At 44.2% G+C, this 16119-nt stretch overlaps 1 pseudogene; it reads right to left on the bottom strand.

The window, feature by feature from the left end:
* Positions 1-14838: 14838 nt before the first annotated feature.
* On the bottom strand, positions 14839-15750 carry LOC131420933 (BRISC and BRCA1-A complex member 1-like; annotated as a pseudogene).
* Between the last annotated feature and the right edge of the window lie 369 nt (positions 15751-16119).

The following is a 16119-nucleotide window of genomic DNA, read 5'->3' as shown; positions in this document are numbered from 1 at the left end:
TATCTGTTAAAATTGGAGAACAGATGAGACTTACTTTCATAGAATGCAGTTGTGATAGAAAACAGAAAATCTTGGGTAGACATGATCTTGGCATGATGGGAAGGTGAGAGGGATACCAAGATGAGGGTGAAGGGTAGGAAAGCAGGTGGGAAAGAGGAGAAATGTTTCTTCTTATATGAATGCTTTACGATTAGCCAGAAAAAAAATATCTCATGTTAGTTCCTGGTTCCCTCAGTTTAGAAACTTAAGATGCTATTTTAAGTTCTGTGCAAACATTCGGATACAAGAGCTGGGTTTTGGGCTTGTCATGCTAATTTTAGCAGAAGTCTTTTTTTTCCCTTCTCCTCCCCCTCCTCCTCCCTCTCCTCCTCCTCTTCTTCCTACTCAAGCTTTGATATAAATGTTGCTTGATAAAATTTTCAGCTTTCAACTTTGAATGACATAATCTTCTACAGAAGCTACCCATACTGTGTAGTGAAGTTTCCTGGGGCTTGCCCAAGTAATAAAATTCAAGGGTCCGAAACACCAGTTTCCCACTACTGAGAACATAATCTCTGCTGGAGAAAGGAAAACATATCTATGTCCTAGTGAGAGGAAATCAAAAGAATCTCATTAGGAAAGTTCTCTAGAAGAAATGATAACTCACAATTCAGTTTCTACTCTCTTTCAGCTTTGGCCCAAGATTGATTTTCTAGCAGACTCTATCCACCTCCATCCATATGCTCCTGATGGTCAGCGGGGCCCAGCGATTTCCAGCTGCACCCTCGTGCCTGACTCCCCTTCCCCAGCCACACACACTTCTGCTGTTCTGGTGCCAGGAAATTAACATTCCCCAAGTACAACCCTCAATTGCTAACTGATTGAGCTGGTGTGTAAATACCTCCATTCCCTCACTCTTCTCACGGGATGACCCTGAGGTGTATGTTTCATACTGACTCCCAAAGTTGCCCCGCAGGACTAAGCTCCAGTTGCACACTATTGTAGCTGGCTCTTCACCGGCTGCCTTCCTTCCCTGCCTCCTTTCCCACTCTTCTGCTGGTGTTCCCTGCACCTCCTAAATAACTTACTCACACTGGCACTCTTATTTCAGGGTCTACTTCCAGAAGAAGCCAACTGAGACAACTTCGAAACATTTATTTAAGCAGTATTTATTGAATGCCTATTATAACCAGGCACTGTGATGAACTGGATGACATGGGTCTTGCCTGTTCTCAACTACACATGATCTTCTCCCTCTCTCTTCCTCTTCCTCCTCACCATTGAAATCTTCAGCCTGTTTCTCCTCCATTCTGTCTTGCACATGAATTCCTGAATCACCATGATAATACAGTTTTCATTATGACCCTTTCAAGCTTAAAAACCCATGATGGCTTCTCGTGACCAAAAAACCAACTTTGGGCTTTTTAAAATAGCACTCGAGACACATAATCAAGCCCTGAGCTTTTCTTCCCTGCAGTCTCAACTCTTGTTTCTCCTCTTTCCCCATGTACCCTGTGATCTGGCCTTTCCAGAGCAATGAGATGAGCATAATTAAGAGCATGGACTTTGGAGCCAGAAGCCTGGCTCTGCCACCCACTGTCAATACCGGTGTGATCTTGGGCAAGTTATGTTACCTCTCCGTGCCTCAGTTACTTTATCTGTAAAATGGCATACTTACTCTATAGAGTCACTATGAGGATTAGGTGAGATAATGCAGATAAAGCACATAGCCCAGTAGCTGAGCATGCTGTAAGTGCTATTATTATTGGTAGTTTTTGAGTCCATCACATGTGGAACACACAGCACGTGCTTGTGTTGTGCCATGCCTGGACAATATTCCCCTTTTGGTGCATTTAACAAACTCCTTCAAGACCCCACTCAAATATTAACCTCTCAGTGCATCTTTCTTTTACCAGCTCCTCACATCAACCCTAAAAAATAATTGCCCTCAATTTTTCAATTCCATGGTATTTTACATATATTTTTTGTACTAACGCTGTATTATGGTTAATTGAATGTGTATGTGTGTGTATCTCCCTCCCATGTGGACTGAGATATCCTTCAGGGTGGAGACTGTATCTTACTCGTCTTTACATCTCCAGTGCCCGGTATAGCAGCTGGAGTATAGTTGGTGCACCATGAAATTAGCTTAACATAAGAATGAGCAAGTGTATAAATGAATGAATGAATGAATGAATGAACGAATTAATTTAGTGCAAGATTTAGAGTAGGACCTACATTTAAAGCCCACCCATCTTCCACCTCTTTCTTGAGATCTCCAGCAGAGTGGGCAACATCTTTCCTCATCCTCCAACAGTCTATTTGCTTCATGTCCCTCATCAGTACCAACCCTCTTCTCTCATTATACCTCCTTTCTAATATTTCTGCTCCAGGCCAGAAGAACATAAGGATGTGACTGCTGAAAGATGCTCAGCATTTGAGCAGAGGCAGGTTTCCATGGTAACCATCCACAAAAAGAGTGGCAGCATGTACTACTATTTCTCTGCGGGCCTTGGCTCCGTGCCTGGCCATGGCTGGTGGGAGGCAGCAGAGAGACACTCCGTAGCATTTCCACATTACAATTTGTGCTGTGCGCTTTTGTCTCCTCATTTCCTGCTGCTGTTGAGAGTTTTTAAAGCTTGCTTTCCTGCAAGGATTTAGTTTCCTTAAGATTGGTGGTGGTGGAAGAGAGGAGGAATGGGCAGAGTGAACCCCAGTCATCTTTCAAAATGGTTCTTAAAATAGCAGGTGTCTACCATGGGTCTCCTGCTCTTATGGCATAGAAATGCTTTAGGGATTAGTGAGGGGAAGCTCGGCTTGGGGCTTAAGAGCTTCTTTGTGAGGAAAATATCATTATTGTTGAGCCAGAAACAAGCCACAGGTGTGTTGCTTTCAGTCCTTGGTTACAGGCCTGGGCTGGGAGGGACTTGTTCCTCTGGCATTGTTTTCTCAGGACTGCTGTTGTTTACTGGGCCCTTCACCAAAGTCACGTGGGAAATGTCTGTGCATTTCCTGTAAAAACAGCTATGGGGAACCTTCTTTACAATAAGCAAGAGTCCCAAGATAAATTCTGAGAACTGAGGGCCCGGGAAAAGTTTATTTCTCTTCATGAACCATGGCTTATTTTATTTTTTTCTACTAATGGACCGTGAATGTCATATGGCTGCCGGAAGCTCTGAGCTACGTAATAGCTTCCAAATGCTCTTTTCCTCAGTCAGCAGATCTTGTTACTGTATATATGTGTATAAAATATTTATTTATTTATAGTACATTTATTTATATATTTTTTTAACATAGTCCTTTTCTTGGCCTTTTTTGAAGCTGTGATTTTATTAGAAATTACCATCTATCTTTTCAGCAACTGGGGATGGGCCAAGAATGATATGTGCACCTGGTATATTGAAGAATCTCAGTAATGACATATTTTTCCCATAATTTCAACTGACTGTGCTGGGTTGAGTCCCCCATCTAACAATATAGCCTTTTACTTTCATTTGTAAAATGACCCATTTTCATTTTAAAACTCAGTCTTGTTCATTTAAAATTTCAGTCTCATTTCTGATTCAAGTTATTCCTCCTCCTTCTCAACCATCCTAACTCCTCAGCACCTCCAATAGAGTAGACTTAGGGGTCTACTGCTAGGAGGGAAATGGGTGGGGCGGGGGCTGGGGAGAGAATAGGGGAAGGTGGCTCCTCGGGGAGGGGTTGTAATCCTCTGGTCTAGCTCTTATCTGTGAGTTCCAATGGGCCGTACTGACAGGGGGCACCTCCAGGTAATTCTCCAAGGCATGAGTGCTCTCTGGAAATTCAGCTACTTTGTCTGGTGGAGCCCCAGCTCATGGCAGCATTGGTCAGATGGGAGAGCGCCGTCTGCCTGTGCTGTGGTGGTCTCGGGCAAGGCTGTAGCCAGAGATCTCACCTTCCACCCCTGGCCATCTCTTGGGCACTTGTGCATGTATGTGCTTCTTTGTCACCTCTTGGGAGCTGGGAACATGGGTGTGGGGGAGGATGGTGGGTGTGGATGCCTGACAGCCCGCTGCCACACTGCTTCTCTCCCATGTTATTTTCCCAGTCCTGGTGTTACACAGGCAGGCCTGCAAGTCTGGTGACTATGCACGGAGTAAAACATCAGCCAGCCTCGACCATCACAGGTGACTCTCGTAAGTCCTCCTGCACTTGGGTTAGGGGCTGTGGAAGCAAGAGGAAGAAAGGCAAAATAGCTTCACTTTGCAAAACTTCATAACCCTCCCCCCAAAAGGTGACCCCATCCCCACCCCCGCTCTCTCCTCAGGCTCCTTTGTGTGGACTGGGGTGTATGGGAGGAAAGAGATGCTTCTGCTAACGCGACCCCTCTCGGCAAGCCCTGGGGGGAGGCAGTTGGCCCCAATCTCTGCAGGCTCTCTGAGTTCGGATTCTGGGCTTCCTGGTGTCTTTTGTTTTCAGTGATGACCCTTAGTCACAGTTCTGGGAAAATGGGGGAAAACATCACACACGACCCATAATCCCATCCCATGTCATAAGTAAATTGTCGAAAATTGTTTTCTGAGTACGTGAAGGGCTGATGGCATCAGAAAACATCCCCAGAGTTGTGTGTATGTGTGTGATAGTCCTCTCCTTTACAGATGTCAAACCTTCTGTTTTAAGGAAAGGACCCATAAAACCTTGTCATTTCCAGTCTTCCCTTTGCCTCTAGGGGGCAGTGGGTTCACCTGCAGCCCAGGACTTCTGTGACATCTATTATACAGGCTCCAGCAAGAGGCACGTGGGAGCTGATTTCCTCATTCTCAGTCCTTAGGTATGTGGTTGCTAGATAGCTCTGGCTATTTAACGTTGGCTAGAAAAAATTTCCACATTCTTTTCAGTCTACTAGTTGGGAAACCTGCTGTCTGAGAGGAACTTGTTTTCCTGCAATGGACGAGGGACACTGATTAGGAGCAGTCGGGTAAATCTCTCAAAATAGGACAAGAGGCATAGAATCTGAGGGAGAGCAGTCCTCATGCAGGTCTGTAAATCTAGTTTGGATGTTATACTTGTTCTGTGGCTACAGTGTTATGATTAGAGTAGAGCTGTACTAGGGAGAAGCCCACTTCCTCTAGGTAGATGGGACGGAGTGGTGGTGGAAGTCGCACTTAAAAAGTATGATCGTCTGTATTGTCAGTCACCTGAGGACACACACATCCTTCAGAACCTGAACCGAGATCAGTGTCCCTAGGTAAAAATAATAGCTACCATTTATCAAACACTATGTACCAGGCTCCATCCTAAATGGTTCTCAAGTATTATTTCACCTCTTCCCCAAACCACTGTCATGAAATACATCCTATTAATACAGGCGGGAAAGCTGAGGCACAAAGAAGTTAAGTAAAGTAACTTGTCTAAGGTCACACAGCCAGTAAACAGTAGAGTGTGGATTTGAAGGTGAGTGATTTCCCTTCAGCCCCAATTCTGAACCCTTTGCTATATTATTGCTGCTCTGGTGTAGGCAGGGATTTTTAGAGTTGGGTTGCAGCAACCTAAGCTGGGGAACTAGGATAAAGCCCATAAAACAGAGGAGCAGAAACCGGTTCATTATATGGTTCCTGCTTTTTTTACTTACACATTTTTTTCCTGTTTGGTTTTCTGTGGTATTGATTACATAACCTTTTTAGTTTAATTAGGGAGTCCATGAGAATGGTTTTTATAGTTTGGTCAGACTGACATGGAGAGTTCAGAGTTCCTTGAGGCCAGCATGACGATGGCGAGACGGGTTCAAAGGGAAACAACCCCGAAGGCGCACTGGCAAAGCACGGCCTGGTCCCGAGTGCTTCATTCGTCCTAACTTGTTCCCACTGGACTTTGTTTTTCCACGGCCAAGGCCTGGAGTTCCTGGTTTGATCTTGTTGGAGAATAGAGTATTTTTTAAGATATCACCTTCAGAAAGAAGTTAGAGATTTAAAAAAGACAAACAACTTGGAAAGGGTTGATCAAAAAGGAGATGTTAAGCTTTGACTGGATGGAAAGGAGAATCTAGAAAATCGTCTGGATGATTGTTCTTGAAGCGCACCTCCAATTTGTCTAATGTGACATGGATTCATGTATAGTGGCACCTCCTTGGCCCATTATTGGAGAAAATTAAGTATTTCATAGTCACGAATGTCACGGCTAACAGAAATTACTTCTTTCGATATTGTTTTAAAATTGATACACATTTGCACGAGGGAGTGTTTAGGTGATAGGTCCATCCTGTATCCTGTTTGTGGTGGTTACACGAATCTATACATGTGTTAAAATTCTCAGAACTATGCACAGCGCCAATAGTCAGTTTTGTTGTATGATGATTTTTAAAATGAAAAAAATTTTAAAGAGAAAAAATTCCTACGCTTTTAAGAGAAATGTTAAAATGTAGACTGCCCGGCCTTTCTCAACAAGGAAAGCTGCACATGAGTTTCCCTCTTCTGCGGGATTCCGCGGCATCCATTTGAGGAGCAGGACAACAATTGATGTTCCCTTTGGTAGAGGCAGTTTACCAGGAAGCTAATAAAGCCAGGACCCCTCATTAGCACAGGCCCATGAACACTCATTCTAGCTGGGCACTGCAGTGTGTTCTACATGGGGAAAATCATTTCCATGTGAACATTTCTGGTAAATTGCTGAGAAATCTCAGAAGAAAGAGACCTAACTCCCCAGAACTCCACTAATTTATGTGCGTGTGTTCCCGTTGGAAATAAACATTCTCTTTTAGACCTAATTGTGCATTATATATTTGTATTCTTTTTCTTAAAGAAAGTCCCTTACATTATATAAGCTGCAGATCCCACAAAACCTGGGTCCACTCTTGCTCAAGGGTTACAGAGGTGTGTTGGGCGTTTGATAACCCAACATTGCTGTCTTCAAGTTATTGGGCTAAGTTTTTTAGAAAATTTTTGTCATGACTTCCTTTTTTCCTGTGGGAGCATGCCTAACTCTAATAGTATTAACATCTTATTTGTTAATTCCCTTCTTCCGATCTGTTTGGGGCCAGAAAATCATATAATGAAACTTTTTAGAATTACTTAAACTCTGAGTGAGAGTTTAACAAAGTTTCTTGTGTTTGAACATAATGCCTAGAATTTTTTCTACTCACTTCCCAGCTCCCACATATACTTCAGATGGTTGATGTTCCTACACAAGTTATTGCCACACAAGTTAGATTTTTATCATATTTCGCTTGTTAATAAAACAAGACATTTTAGTTTGGGAAAAAAAAAAAAAAGAGGAAATAGGGCATTAAGACCTGATAAATTTTTAAGACAAATTCTAAACCTTTAAGCTGTTTCTTATAGCCATCCTGATTCTCCAAGAAAGCAGCCAACAGCGTATAGGCAGGTACATACTTTCCATCAATACTTGCAGTTTCAGAGGGTTCTAGGAACACCTGGCTGTGTCCATTCAGGCTCTGGCTGTAATAGTCATCTGAACTTTAGGAAGTCACTTCCCTTCCCCACACCATGGTCTCCAAGGCTCCCTCCTCCCAGCTCTAGAAATCTAATGAGTCTGTCTCTGAAATTAAGGCAAGTTCAGAGATGTCACTCTAGCTTGTGACCAGCAGGGGTCTGTGGCACTTAGTGGTGTTCCTGGCTTTAGGCCTCCAGGGCACAGAATTGACGAGAACAAGCAGAGGGCATCCATCCATCCTCAGAGCTTCCCATCACTCTCCTTTCCAAGCCTTACTCTCTATGTCCACCCTATGTCTGATGTAGAAATAGACACTAGTAATGAATAATAACTGCCATTCGTATTAACTACTGTATAATTAATAGGTTGTAATGAATACTTATTATTAATAACAATAACTTGTATTGTTATGACACCTCAGCCCTTATCTACACAACATTTCTTTTCTGTTGCCTAAGTTAACCTCCACTTACCAATGAAGAGAGAGAAGGCTGCAAGAGGCAAACAGTGTCCACTGAGGGAAGCCAGGGAGGGAAGCCATGTCTCCTTTCCATCCATCACCTGACATAGCTCTAATGGGTACAGCATGATTCACAGGCCTCAAGTCCAAGAAGTCTTTGGGCCCATTTCTGTCCCCGAAGCTGATGGTTCCAGTGATAACTACCTAAGAAGTCTCAGCTGTTTGGTTGTACTTTAACCTTGGCCAGCTGAGATAATAGGACATTGGGTACAGGACTGGGGAAACTCACACTCTTCTCTGTCCCTTTCTAAGGATCAGAGGATGAAAAACTCTACTGATAAAGCCTTTCTTGTCTACATGACAGTAAGACAGCAAATTTAGTGACCAGAGCGTGGGTTCCTAATAAAACACTTGAAAACCAGGTCTGGCTACTAAGTTGTTATAGGATCTTAGCTCCTCTGTGTGGGCTTTCCCACATCTGGAAAATGGGCTTTGACAACACTTGGACTTTGTTTAACACACTTGGGTGTTTTTATCTGTTTTTTTTTTTTTTTTTTTTTTTGTGACGAAGATCAACCCTGAGCTAACATCCATGCTAATCCTCCTCTTTTTGCTGAGGAAGACCGGCTCTGAGCTAACATCTATTGCCAATCCTCTTCCTTTTTTTTTTTTTCCCTACAGCCCCGGTAGATACTTGTATGTCATAGTTGCACATCCTTCTAGTTGCTGTATATGGGACGTGGCCTCAGCATGGCTGGAGAAGCGGTGCGTTGGTGCGCACCCGGGATCCGAACCCGGGCCGCCAGTAACGGAGCCCACGCACTTAACCGCTAAGCCACGGGGCCGGCCCCTTTATCTGTTTTTTAAATAACTTGTTGTCATTGCTGTCTATGTAGACTGTAAGATTCCATGGGGCCCACAAAGTATAGCTTATCATCACCACATACCTGGCAGTATATAATGTACTGATGATACTGTTGTTCCTATTGTCATTCACCAGACAGGAGTGAGCCACTAACATGTGTCAGACATTGTGTTGGGCATTGTTTTTGTATAAATCAAAAGAGTCATAATCTTTGCCCTCGAGGAGTGTACAGGTAAGTGGGGGTTCCAGTGCAATGTTGTGACTGCTGTGAATGTAGGAAGCACCGGGGGCCACCTAAAGTGTCCCCTATCCTATACTAGGGGCCAGAGAAGATTTAAGGAGGAGACACTTGAGCTGAGTCTTGAAGGATGAGTAGGAGATAGCTAGATAAAGAAAAGTAAGGGAGCATTTTGGGGGCAAGAACAGCAGAACCAGACAGAGACACACCATTCAGTAATGCCAATCTAAAGATCTTGTAAAGAAAACCAAAGAGTAATATGGCCCTCTCGTCCAGAGGTCAGGAAATCTGGGCTCATGTCCTGGCACTGTCAACAGTTTTGTGAAATTGATCACTCAGTCACTTAATCACCCTGGGCTTGTTTATTCATCAATCCAATGGGAGGGCAGGCTGCTTATGCTCAAAGATAGCCCAAGGCCTAACTTTCTATGGTTCGGTATTTTGGGTTGACCCTAAGAAGCCAAGTGAAGGTTCTGGGCACCCAGTGACATTGCACCTTGGCTGGCAGCCCTAAGGTCATCAGCCCAGTCTTGTTGGACACAGTGCTGATGCATTGTACCTAGCACAGGGCCTTGCACAGCACAGCTGCTCAATCAATGTTTACGTCAAAGGCTGGAACTTGGCACTTCTCCAGATCCTCTCAGGGAAGATGGAAATAGCAATAATCATTTAGAATCAAAGAAATCTGATATGTGACGGTGCTGGCCAGGCAGCAAGGTGCCCAGTGATGGGGCAGAGAAGTTTGGATTTGTGCCTTGAAGTTGTTTTGTGGAAAAAGTTGGAAAGCCAACCCTGCCACCTGTGTGGCCCCCAATGTTTTTGATGGATTGGGATCTCCGACACACATTCAACTTCTGGAGGATTAAGCCTTCAACCTTGAACGTGGCTTTTGAGAGGCTTTGGAATCCGGTTTCTTCTGACTCATTCAGATATGATACAGTTTATATTGGCCTCCTGTGAGAGGAAAAGTAAATTCCAGGGCTGGAGGTGGGAGGGGGCGGCGAGGGTGGTTATGCAGGATTAGCCCTCATCCTATTATTCTCAGCAGCCCAGTATTTCCTTAACTGATCAAATCAAAGAGGGCCTGTAAGATCTTGTATCCCCCACTCTCTACTCTTCCTCTTGCCTCACATTCTGGAAATAGCTCCTGCCTTTTATGCGTCAGATCCTGTTACCCTTTGGATCCAGTTGCTAACACCCAGCCTTGATGTCCTCTCCCCAAAGGAAGCCCCTTCCCCATTCCTGCTGAATATCAGCAGAGAAGTCAAGGAAAAGGGAATTGGGCCAGAAATGTAGATTCTCCTTCCTTGGTCAGATAATGATATAAGGCCAAGGGCCTTATTCTCAGAAGCTGTGTAACAGAAAGTAGCAAGAGAATTTTTAAAAACATGAAGGCGTGCTGAGAATTGGGAATATTTTGCTTGAAGTTTTAATGTTATTTATTATTATTCTAAATTGACTCCCCCAGGACCTTGCAGGGTCAAATGAAGTTTCTCCATGAATTTTGAGGAAAAGTTCTAATTATAACCCGTGGTCTCCAGAGAGACTTACAAGCAAAGTAAACCATACCTGAGAGGATAGTCTAAGTAAAACCTAAGAACTTTAAGTTCTCACTGTTTCCTTATCAAGGAAAATATGAGAGGGAAAAGGAGACAAAGGACTAGTAACTAGAACAAGTGGGTATTTTCAAGAGATTCCCCTTGGAGCCAAAACTCTATTAAATATCACCTTTGTTTCCACTGCAGTCTCCGAGTTCAAAAAAGTTTGAGATTTGTTTTTCTCTCCTTCATAATCCTTGAACTACATTTAAGCCCACATGAAGCTTCTGTGTTTATGATGGTATCCAATCTGAGACTGCCAGTTTGGAAAAACCTTTGTACCTTATTGCTGATTTAGGCAACACTGAGGATTAATGACGTGTTGGGTGGAGTGAAAGGCGATTTAGCTGTAGCAGAACTAATTGTGGCATCAATTTGAATTGATGAGGGATGGGCCAACTGTGAGGGAGGAGTAAAAGTCTCGTCTTCCTTGCCCTCAGGAAACTGCTTTTGAAAAGTAAACAAAATGGCTCCCTGCGTTAGAATGGTGACTGCATTTGGAAATCCATAGAAGAGTCTTTGACATTATGGCAAATACAGCTTCAGCTATAAGGTGATGTCTGCTAATTAGAACATAGAGCTACTGTATTGAGGATCCTTTGGTTGCCTGGAAGGCTAAGCTGAAGAGGTAGTGTGGGGGGACTCTTGACTGAGGCAATGAAAGCAAGGTCTTCCTCAACAACAAACAAACACATAGATACAGAGATTAGATCGGTGGTTATTAGAGGGGAAAAGGGAAGGAAGGAGGGCAAAAGGAGTGACAGGGCGCATGTGTACGATGATGAATGGTAATTAGTCTTTGGGTGTGAACATGATGTATTCTACACAGAAATCGAAATATAATCATGTACACCTGAATGAAATTTATATAATGTTATATACCAATGTTACCTCAAAAAAAAAAAAACTAAACGAAAGTTAAATGGCAACTAAAAAAGCAAGGTCTTCCTTTTCTGTGTGGGAATGCTTCCCGGCCTGCATTCCACTCTGCATATTGGTTCTAAATGCAACTCCACTATATTAAGAGGCATCAGTTGTGAGAAATAAAAGACTGTGTTTATAATGGTAGCCAAGACATAAAGAGCATATCTCAGAAGGCATTCTTTCTGATTATTTTTGTACCATAATTGGAGCCAACTGCTATTTTGTACAAGTCATCAATGAGCTCCACAGCACTCTGCAACATTTTTGCCTTGGCCATTCTGAAGACATAATGTCATATTCCCTGTCAGGTGCATCCTGAGATTACCCGGTAGAAGGTGAGGGGCAACCCAACTGCTGCTGCTCTGCTCACGCGTTCCCTGTGTTCTGCTGGTCTCTCTGCCTCTGTGTTGTAAACAGCATGGTTATGAGAAGCTGCTCCTTTCATTATTTCTATAGTCACTCTGAAATAAGGGATTTTCATAGAAGTTTCCAATTTGGTTGGGTCAGAGGCACCTCTGAGAAGCCAATGTGACCCCCATATACCATCTGGTCCCACAGTTGTGCCCTCTAAGAGAGTGGTTCTCAAACTTTGCTGCATATTATAGTCACCCAGGGAGTTTTTAAAAATCCAGATGCCCAGTCTGCACCCCAGACTAGTTTAATCGGATTCTCTTGAGGACGGCTGCAGGCCCCAATATTTTTTAAAATGGCCTGGGTGATTACAGCATGCAGCCAAGTTTGAGAATCCGAGCTCAAGAACACCAGGAAATTTAGTGTCAAGACTGATGACAGGGGCCGGCCCCGTGGCGTAGCGGTTAAATGTTTGCGCTCTGCTACTGGCGGCCCGGGTTCGGATCCTGGGCATGCGCCGATGCACTGCTTGTCATGCCACGTTGTGACCGTGTCCCATATGAAGTGGGGGGAGATAGGCACAGATGTTAGCCCAGCGCTAGTCTTCCTCAGCGAAAAAGAGGAGGATTGGCATGGATGGTAGCTCAAGGCTGATCTTCCTCATAAAAAAAAAAAAAATGATGACAAAGCTCTGCACCCCACATGGGTGAGCAGCGGGGCTAGAGAGGAAGGCATTTGCCTGAGACAAAGCAAGAGGAGTACAGAGACCTCACAGTGTGAATCTTGATGCCCCACAGACCGCGTAAGATGCAATGTTCCCCCTCAGAGCCTCTATCTTTGCTTCAAAAATAGCGCAAACACATCTCAGAACATGGATCTTAGATAACAGGCTGACATGTCAATCTTGACTAAATAACTAAGCAGAAATTTTAAGCACAGGATCAGCCCAAATGAATACGTGTATTCTGTCCATTTGCTTATCAGCTGTTCTTGAGCATGAATTTATGCTGTGAGCCATGGCCCAGTTTTTTCAACAAAATCCCCCTTTCATGATTGGAAAAGTGGTTGAGTTGAGTAGCACTAAACACACACACACACATACACACGCAGAGGAACAAAGGATCTTTAACAAGACAGCTAAAAAGATTATCACAAACAGCTCTGGGACCAATTCCATCCCCCACTCCCTCTCAGTTATTACAAGTGTATCTGAGGCCATTCTCCCTCACCTAGTGCAGGAAAGGAGAGTGAGGCATCACACCTCCCCCACACAGCTCTTTGCATTTGCAGCTTGGGTTTGCTGGTGAGGGTCTGGGACACACAATCCCCATTATATCTGTTTCCCAGTACTAAAGAAAACCAGCCAGTTGCTCCCTTGGTAGAGAGTTGGGGAGCACAAGAAAGTGGCAGTGACAGATGCCTAGTTTTGCTATCTAGAGTGGTGACTCTTGAAGAGACCGAGGTCAGCCTGTGGGGGTTAAAGGGGGAGGGATGAGAAGTGACATTTGTGGAAGGTTCCTGGACACATGTGGAGGTTCCTGCTCTCTACTTTGAGGCAAAGACCAGCATAGTAAGGACTCCCTGCGGACAAATGTATGATCCCCTGGGGAACCTGGGAAATCTTTGGGGCAAAGGAGCTGCTGGAAAAGACAAACTGGTAAAGCATATAAGCATGGCCACTGCAGATTTGCGACAGTAAAGGGGACTACTATTGTATTCTCATATACGACATTAAAGAAATATTGAAGCAGTAGAGAAAGGTGCAATAACAAAGTACAATTTTTCTGAAATCCCACTACCAAGAGAAAGCCTTTGTAAAACATCTTCCAAAGAGCTCTCTACGTGTGTGTGTGTGTGTGTGTGTGTGTGTGTGTGTGTGAATGTCAATATAGCTATACATTTTCTCAAAGTTGGGACCTAAAGGACATGCTATTTTGAAACTGATTTTTCTTTCAGTCAACAATTAGTCCTGGTCTTGCTCTATGTCAAGGAATTTACAATCATGTCATTCTCAGTGTCTGCAGTGTGCTCTGTTGTACGTATTATCATAATTTGACGAGCCTTTTATTGTAAATAAGGCAGCTTAGAACTCTCATATACGTGTCGTTTTTTGGACACGCACCTAGAGAGGTACCTAGGAGGGGAATTGCTGGGGCTTTGGCTGTCAGTCACCTCTCAGTGGATCTTGAGGTTGTTTCTAATTTTCTGTCTTTTTCAAACAATTCTGCAATGATCCTTGTTCTGCAGAATGTAAGCTTTGCAAGGGCAAGTACATTTTCTGTTGCTTCATAGATGAATTCCAAATGCCTATGTTGCTATTTTTGAAAGAACTGAATAAACACGGATTTTTTTCACATCTGTAGGAATACAGTTGATTCTTGACTCAAAGTTTTCACTGCTCTGACTATGTCCATGGATGACCCTGAAAGTGCCATGAGTATTGATTTGGGGGTTATAAATAAAGTTTAGCAAGTAGGCAAATTTGCAAATACAGGATTCACAAATAATGAGGATCAACTGTATTTCATAAGATATATTCCTAGAATTGGACTTGTTGGATAATAGAGTATAGTACTTTGTTTACTGATAGATACCATTAAATTTCCACCACGCTTCATGAAAAGATATGTTAACTTACTTTTCCATCAATGGTATGTGAGAGTGCTCACTTTCCCTCATTCTTGTCAACCTTAGGCCAAATCTGTTTTCACTGTTGTTGTAGACCTGGATTAGGGGGTCTCAGATTTTTATTTTGATGACAAAAATCACACAGGGAAGGACAAAAATTAAATTGTTAAACCAGGAGTGAGATGTGGTCTGGGGATCATGGGCAATGGGTGCCCAGAGTCCCTAGACTGCTTCCTGGAATGTTAGGTTTCCTTCCAGGGCCCTCCAGGTGCCCTGGGTGCCTTCTTCCCCACCCCCAGGGGTTCCACAGAGTCCAGTTTGAGAACCAGCACTCTAGGCCAAGGTTTCATTGTACAAGAAGGTAGAGATGTATAGGCATGGTTCAGACAGTGGCCTCAACCTTAGTGGGTACATCCTCCTCCTCCAGCAGGCTGTGGGAGGCTTGGCTCTCTCAGGGACCCTGTAGTGAGTGAGCCAATAGCTTGGCCAAGTGGTTGTGCAGCTTAAGGGCTGGTGGGGCCAGCACCACCTCACACTTGTAGCTGGTACCCTTGGTATCCATGCCGTGTGTGATGGCAAACCTGTCCTTTCAGCTCATCTCCTCTTCCTCCTCCTGGTCAGTGCTGTTGTGGATATGTAACAATGTTTAAGAAGAAACAGAGCACTGGAACACTTTCTTCATGGGCCGCAGGGAGACATGAGGCTGGCAGGGCAAACGGCTATAGACAAGGACAGTGTGGACCACACTCGGGTGGGAGATCGTCTGCGAGTTCTGTGACTGGCACTTCAGTCTTATTCTGGATGAGGCTGAAGAGACCTTCTAGATTGAAGGGGGAGCAAAAGGCCATCTCCAGGTCTAGAAGCAGCTGCCGAGATTGTGGGAGTTGAAAGTCAGGCCAAACTGTGTCCTCGTTCAGCACCACCAGCCCGAATTCATGGCTTTTGTTCTTGTGTTTTGTCCGCAGGAACATTTTGACCCTCTCCTGGGAGACGTTGAGCACATCAGTTTTGGAGCTGTTGAACGACTCTAGCTTTAGCAGCGACATTTCCTCTGAAAGGTCCAAGCAGATGATCACCTTCTGGACAGTTGACCCTTGGCATCTGCACCTGGACCTCAGGGGCTAGCCGGCTTGGGGCCAGCTCCTGGAGGATTGAGAGTCACCTCATCAGCACTGGCTGCCCAGTCCTCGGCCCCATCAGGGTTGGAGAACGTGGGCCACGCAGCTGAGTGACTGCTCCTCCTCCTCCCCTCTCCTCTTCCTCCTCCTCTTTGCAGCTGGAAGAGGTGCAGCATGGTTGCAACATCCCAAATCTTTAACGTCTATATTCTCAGTGGCTGGCATGGTGCCTGGCGTGTTGTCAGTGTGGAATCAATGATGGTTGGTTGGTTGATTGAGCGAATGAATTAATTAATTAATATTTCACTTCAGGCTCTTTATTCCTCTCCCATTTAGTTGTGGATTTTCTAGATTTCTCTGAGTCTAATCTTGACAGTAGTCTCTGGATGGATTCTCTAGGTATTTCTACCCTGACCTTTCAGGAGTCCAGACGGCAGTGGGAAAGCAAAAGTTCTGAAGAGCAACGATGATTCAGGGGCCCAGCTTTTTCTCTACAATGGCCAAGAACTACTAGCAGAAAGTGCAGTTACCTTTACAAATCCTAT

The sequence above is a fragment of the Diceros bicornis genome, chromosome 2 (assembly GCF_020826845.1).
Source record: "Diceros bicornis minor isolate mBicDic1 chromosome 2, mDicBic1.mat.cur, whole genome shotgun sequence".
In the NCBI taxonomy this organism is placed as follows: domain Eukaryota; kingdom Metazoa; phylum Chordata; class Mammalia; order Perissodactyla; family Rhinocerotidae; genus Diceros; species Diceros bicornis.
Note: the sequence above shows the minus strand (reverse complement) of the source record. Positions and strands in the feature narration are given on the sequence as shown.